Genomic DNA, 6943 nt, shown 5'->3' with positions numbered 1-6943 from the left:
CAAGATTACTGCTAATAAACTAGCTACTATAGGCAAACCAGTTGATGACTTTAATCTTGTCACATGTCTTGGAAAGACTTCGACCTGAATATGGTCCATTTGCCACCTCTGTTTCTCATAAAAAACCACCTATTATTATGAGAGAACGCTATGGTTCATTGATTAGTAAAGAAATTCGTATCACAAACTTTTTTTCAACGAATGCAACTGAAGCAACTGCCTTTGTGGCTAACCACTCTCCCTTACATTCACAACGGGGAAACCACTCTGGTTGAGGGGCCTCTCACTCATTTAGTAGAGGTCGTGGTCATGGAAAAGGTCGCAATGCTAATGGTGGTCAACATTTTAGACAACCACATACCAATCCGACTTCTACTCGTCTTATTTGCCAGATTTGTAACAAAGTTAGGCACTCCGCCCTTGATTGTTACCATCGCCTTGATCACTCATATCAAAGACGTGGAATTCCAAATCAACTTAACTCTCTTCATGACCTTCTCCTATTGTTTCTAATAATGGTTTTCGGTATTATTTTTCAATTGTTGATGACTATAGCAAATTTTGTTGGCTTTTTCCTCTTCAGTTGAAATCTCAAGCTCTTGCTACCTTTATTAAATTTAAAACTCATACTGAAAACCTCTTGAATGCCAAGATTAAATCTCTCCAAACTGATGGAGGGGGTGAATTCACAAGTAATTCCTTTCGTAATTTTTTATCCCTCAATAGCATCCACCATCGCATGACATGTTCCTACACTGCAGAACAAAATGGGGTAGTAGAACGTAAGCATCATCATATTGTTGAAATGACACTTGCTCTTCTTGCTCATTCTCACATACCTTCCTCTTATTGGACTGAGGCCTTTCTTACTTCAGTATTTCTGATTAATAGGCTTCCTATGCGTATCCTTAATCGCATCACCCCTTGGGAAAAGTTATTTCATCGAGTCCCTGATTATTCCATTCTTAAGACTTTTGGTTGTGCATGTTATCCATACTTGAGGCCTTATCGAAATCTTAAACTTGACTTTTGCACTTCCAAGTGTCTTTATTGGTTATAGTTTGCAACATAGAGGTTATAACTGCCTCCATATTCCGAGTGTTTGGGTGTATATTTCACGTCATGTAATTTTTGATGAAAATCAATTTCCATTTGCCACTCTCCCCACTACCCAATCATCCATCACTGTTTCGTCGGTTGGTGTATTTCTAGGACCATTACAATCTTCCTCCCATACGACTTTACCATCCTTACAACCAGATGTCTCGGTTCAATCCAATGAGACCCACCCACCTTCACCAAACCCACCTGCAGCTGTGATTCAGTCCCTACCTACAGACATGGTTCAGTCCAATGTAAACCACCCACCTTCATCAATCCCACCATTCACTTACCTCCCTACCATTGTCGTGCCTTCCCAACCTCAACTTATAACTACCTCTAAGCATCACATGATTACTCGATTTCGTGGTACCCGCACACTCAAGACCTATATTGCTACCCATTATCCCCTTGCCTTCATTGCCACTTCTCTACCCGTTGAACCTTCTAATTATACCCAAGCATCAAAGGTGGTTGAGTGGCAACCTGCCATGACACAAGAGATTGATGCACTTATCAAAATGGGTACTTGGTCTTTTGTTCGACCCATATCTAAACAAAATGTTGTTGGATGTCATTGGGTTTACTAGATCAAGCAAAAATTGGATGGTATTGTTGAACGCTACAAGGCAAGATTTGGTTGCACGAGGTTATCACCAATAACCTCGTATCGATTACACCGAAACCTTTAGTCCCGTAGTTAAGCCTACTACAATATAGTTGATTTTATCTCTAGCTATCTACTTTAATTGGCCTCTCAAGCAACTTGATGTTTCAAATGCATTTTTGCATGGTGAATTAAATGAGGAAGTTTATATGACTCAGCCACAGGGTTTTGTTGATTCTCAACATCCTAACTATGTTTGTCAACTTCTTAAGGCCATATATGGCCTCAAACAAGCACGTGTGCTTGGTTTATGCGCCTCACTCGATTTCTTGAAGAACTTCATTTTGTGAGCTCTTCTGCTGATACTTCTTTGTTTATATGCAAATTTGATGGCAGCATTACTATTCTTTTTATATACATACATGATATGATCATTACCGGTAGTTGTACAATGACAATTGCCCATCGTAAGATGACACCCATCTTATGCCACGTGGAATCTTTTTGAGACCTACTGACCGTTGGATGTGTGGTCTATCCCTTGGAGAATCTACCTCTTGAAAAAGAGTTTAAATCCAACGATTGTAAGACAATTGCCATAATCAATGGATGCACAGCACATCACCAATCAACCTGACATTTTTTATGTAGATTCATCAAGGGATTGACCACATATCCATACGATTAGTGGGTGTCCCCAAAAATTCAACCATTTACTTATTTTATATTTTATATTTTTTTTAATTGGGCTTTAATAAGTAAAAGTTGGGGTGCCAAGAGAAGCTCTCTTAGTTAATTATTTGTTTGTTACAATGGGAAAAATGCTTGTTATACTCAAGGGGAGCAACATTTGATATACCATCTTTTTTGAGAAATATTGATTAACATGACTACTTTGTGTCAACAGATAATCGGTATACATACAACTAGCTATTTGTCAAGGTCATGCATGAATATATCATTTCAAAATTTATCAATAATCTGACATCCAATGATTAGGGCTTAAAATGGATCGATCCGGGCTGGATCCAATTATATCCATACCCATGTCTAAATTCTTTATCCCGATCTACATCCGTATTTGACTTGAATCTTGCGAGATTATGTTCTAAGAAAAGAGAGATCTTTTTTTTCTATTGAGTGATGGGCAAGGATCGAAAGTCGAAAAAACTATTTCTTTGCAGAAGTCGTAAGCATGAACGATGCAGAAACTCTTCCAGACACCTTTTGACATTGTGTTATAGTGGCAAGGGTGAGACAAGAATACAGAACCACGACACGTGCACTGGATATTTTGAACTTTTGATTAGTTGTTTACATACTCTAAATACTACAGTCCAATGAAAATTAAAGAAATCAACTTTATATCATATATAATTTAAAGGTTGGAGGATGAATGAAACTGAAAATATTTTAAATGTGAAATTATGCAACAATGAATAGATTTCAAGAATACATAAATTTGACTAATTGCATGTCAACTGCCTATATGGTCGAAATAAACAAATATATATATATATATATATATACACGTGTGTGGGTGTGTGGTTGGGTGTGTAATAGAAGCTGAAAACATTCTGTAGAAAAACTGAATTTATTAAGAATTCTTGGATGATCATTACAAATGCCTCAATAGTGGTATTTATAGACCAACTATCCTATTACAAGAATAATCTAGAAATTCAAGAGTAATCTACAATAATCAACCAACTATCCTATTGTAGAAGATTACAGGAATATTCTAGAAAGTTAAGAGTGATCAAAAATAATCAAGAAGAATATCTTATTTTCCTAATTCTATAAGATCAGATTTCCTGATTCCCCTACACATTCCCATATGACCCATTAAGTGATTAAGCATTTTCTCATCTTGGTATTCGCCATATGCAATCAACTACTGGTATCAACTATTATAGCTACACTTCTAATTGTTGGTTGTTTCAAAGCTGCCATGGAAGAAGCTACTGCGCTGCAAATATCTCAAATGAAATGGCTCCTTAGTATAAAGTGAAAAACAAACTTAGTAAAACTTAGTATAAACATGAGCATTGACCTTCTAAATGACTCAAAGTTGATGAAAACATCAGCAATTGGATGTGAAAGACAGTCTGCTTCAATGCTATGCTACGAGTCAGAGCATCTTTAAAAACTAAAATTCCAATGTCTTTTAAAAAAAAATTGAATTAATTGCTCAAAACTATCAAAGAGAAAAAAAAATATCCATAAAATATTCTTAACATTGTCGTAGGGTCATTATTAAAAGTATCACTTGCCCACCACCGTTAGATGCATCATAACAATGTCTTTTTAAATCATGATCTAGAAAGCAAACCTAGGTACATAGAAAAACTTGTGGGTTTTAGCATGTCTATGGTATCATCACCCATAGATTTTAGTGTAAGCTAGTTAGCACCTTCAATATTCTATACCCTTGTTCAAGGGTTAAAAATTTATATAAAACTACTTTGAGAATTGAAAAAAACTATAAGTATGAATGTAGGAAACCACTTGGGGCTTACACGTTTCAATAGTCACAGAACTTTATGAATGCGATTGTTCATAAAGTAAATAGCAGTACTAAGTTTTAATATGGCAGTGCAACTATGTTATAGCACTTCAATACTCATAAATCATACAACAATAATAAATCTTACTTTAGTCCAACTGACTTCATCAAAATTACAGGCTATAAAACAAATGTAGCCTATGAGAACAAGAAGGTAATGCAACTACAAACGCACCAAAGAAAATTTGAAGGAAAGCTGCTATAATATTATAAAAATGGAATAAAATAGTCAATAAGTAAAGTTGTCATTTTTTACCATTTCTGAGTTCCTTGGATCATAAAGATCCTAATCATGTACCCATTCATCCACGCTAAACTCAGAAAATGAACGATAACCATTCGTAGAAAACCATTGACCTTTCTCAATTTTTCGGCAGTTTGGGCATTGCAAAGTACAAAACCATTGACCTTTCTCAATGATCACCCAAATTCGTCTTTTTTTTTTTCAACCACCCAATTCTTGTGCAAAATGTACTTGTTTACATTTGTAATTCTTAGGTCTATAAGGAGTGAGCCAAACATTCATGGATCTATAGGCAAAGAACATGAAAAGACATGAATGCTTAGGATATCACTAGGAAAACACTCATGGATCAATAGGGCCCAAAAGAAATACAATAAACCTTATAAGGTTTTAGATTGTACCATATTCTCATTGAAGCTCAATATAGAAGCTACATTTTCACACCTACAACGGTAATTTGGTGATGATCACACCTGTAAAAGACAAGAACCAAAACAAAAATAACAAGACTAAGAAGAGGTGGGCACAAATAACAATTGTAAGCATTTATGTATGGGATCCTCAATAAATTAAAAGCTAAGGGCAGAGTTTTCGAAAAATAGCTACATATCATACAACAATAGCTCTAAATAATATCACTAAATATTTCCAATTTGTTGCATGCTCATATTTTGTTTCTTAATCCATGAATAGTTTTGAAGGATCCCCAAGAAATAGAAATGACAAGGAAAATGAGGATTGTTCATGTCAGCAATCACAAGATCCCTCAAATTAACTCACACTGACAGTATAGAACACAGGTGCAAGAAACGATGATTACCAGAAGGAAAGTGAACAACACAATATTTATGTGGTTTGGCAAGATTGCCAAAATCCCGGCAAACATTTCGAAATGGAGTTGCCATTTTATTTATTTATTTATTGGAATTATGCAAAATTATCTTGTTAGAACCTTTTAGAATCTTGCTTAAATATATTTTTCTTCCACCTTCCATTGTTTTTAACTACTTCTTTATTAACAAGAATCATAGTCTTAAAAAAATTCGAGACAACTCCAAGCTTGGTTAAGTCGACTCGACTTAGATGGATTTCTTGGTACTTGGCCCCCAAACTTAAGACATCCAACTTGTCAACTTAACTTGAAAATGCACCGAGTCAAATTACAAAATTAAATGAGTTATTTGATTATATGTAACACCTTTTTGTAAACAAAAAATAAATTAAAATTTCGAATTTCTTATAGGATTTTTGAAATTAAATTCATTATATACTTAACTACCTCCCTTTTGATACAACCCCAATCACCCCAAAATGTCAAAGTGCTGGTGCCGAAAGTTAAACTGTTAAAGCCCATGGGCCTAACTCATCCTCACAAAACCGGCTTGCAAGGAGAGGGTTGCCCCCGCTTTATAGATTGCACCTCCCAATAGTACCTAGGCGATGTGAGACTATTCTAACACTCCCCCTCAGCGCCAGGGCTGGAGACACTCGGCTCTCCCCCTCCACATAGGGTTGGAGATACTAACCCTACCCATCCCTGAGGTCACCCGCTCTGATACCATGTTAAAGCCCATGGGCTTAACTTATCATCACAAAACCGGCTTACAAGAAGAGGGTTGCCCCCACTGTATACATTGCACCTCCCAATGGTACCTAGGCGATGTGGGACTATTCTAACATAAACCAATGTCTATGACGACACTACTATGGAGAGTTAAAAAAAAATACTTACAAGTGAAGAGCATGGAATCTCAATTCAAGAGAGCAAATCATCGAAATTCCCTCCAAAATTTACCATTATCTAGTAGACGAACCTCCAAGATACTTGTTCTCAATAGATATCTTGGCTGCATAAGCTAACCTATAGAAGTAACAAAGTAAAAGTTTAGAAAACCAAAACCACAAGATACAAAACTATAAGATGCACAAAGTCACTAAAAATTTAAAGAACTGAAAGGAATCCTGCCCAAGTGTTAAACAAACTTAGCATATCAAAGGAATCCCTCCCGCAAATTACACTTGCACCCCTAAAAAGAAAAATAAGAGTTAAATATATAAGCTGTGAATAGGAGTTGTTTATCAACATATTCGTTGCTCATAATGATTTTATGTAGACAAACAATAGGAATGCGAAGCAATAGTAACAAGAATTAAAGATATACAAAAACGCAAAGCACATTAGTTCACAAATAAAAGATTTTTATGCTTTACACGATGTTCACGTAAAACCCACATCTTCAGTTTCCTTTCAGTGCTAAAGAAGCAATTTTGATCAAATTAACAAAAAAGATAATATAGTACTAATGATAATTCATTTGCCCACGGATTTTGTGATCATGAATGGTTTTAGCCTTTGAGGTTTTAATAGAAGTCCATCCCTATACTCAACTTAGTTAGGACAAAGAATGAATGAAGGGACTTCACA

General features: G+C 35.6%; 1 long non-coding RNA gene across 9 annotated transcripts in view; it reads right to left on the bottom strand.

Annotated features, from left to right (window-relative positions):
* Positions 1-3283: 3283 nt before the first annotated feature.
* The window catches only part of LOC147380572 (uncharacterized), a 28156-nt gene continuing 24496 nt past the window's right edge, over positions 3284-6943 (bottom strand). For all 9 annotated transcript variants that reach the window (XR_015175250.1, XR_015175247.1, XR_015175244.1 and 6 more), the window contains 2 exons: positions 6251-6379; positions 3284-4991 (listed from right to left, as the gene is read on the bottom strand). This is a non-coding gene — a long non-coding RNA (uncharacterized LOC147380572). The remainder of the gene's footprint in view (positions 4992-6250; positions 6380-6943) is intronic.

This window comes from Akebia trifoliata, unplaced genomic scaffold, assembly GCF_017979445.1.
Source record: "Akebia trifoliata isolate Shusen 1 unplaced genomic scaffold, ASM1797944v1 Contig01297, whole genome shotgun sequence".
Lineage (NCBI taxonomy): Eukaryota > Viridiplantae > Streptophyta > Magnoliopsida > Ranunculales > Lardizabalaceae > Akebia > Akebia trifoliata.
This window is presented reverse-complemented; position numbering and strand designations above follow the sequence as displayed.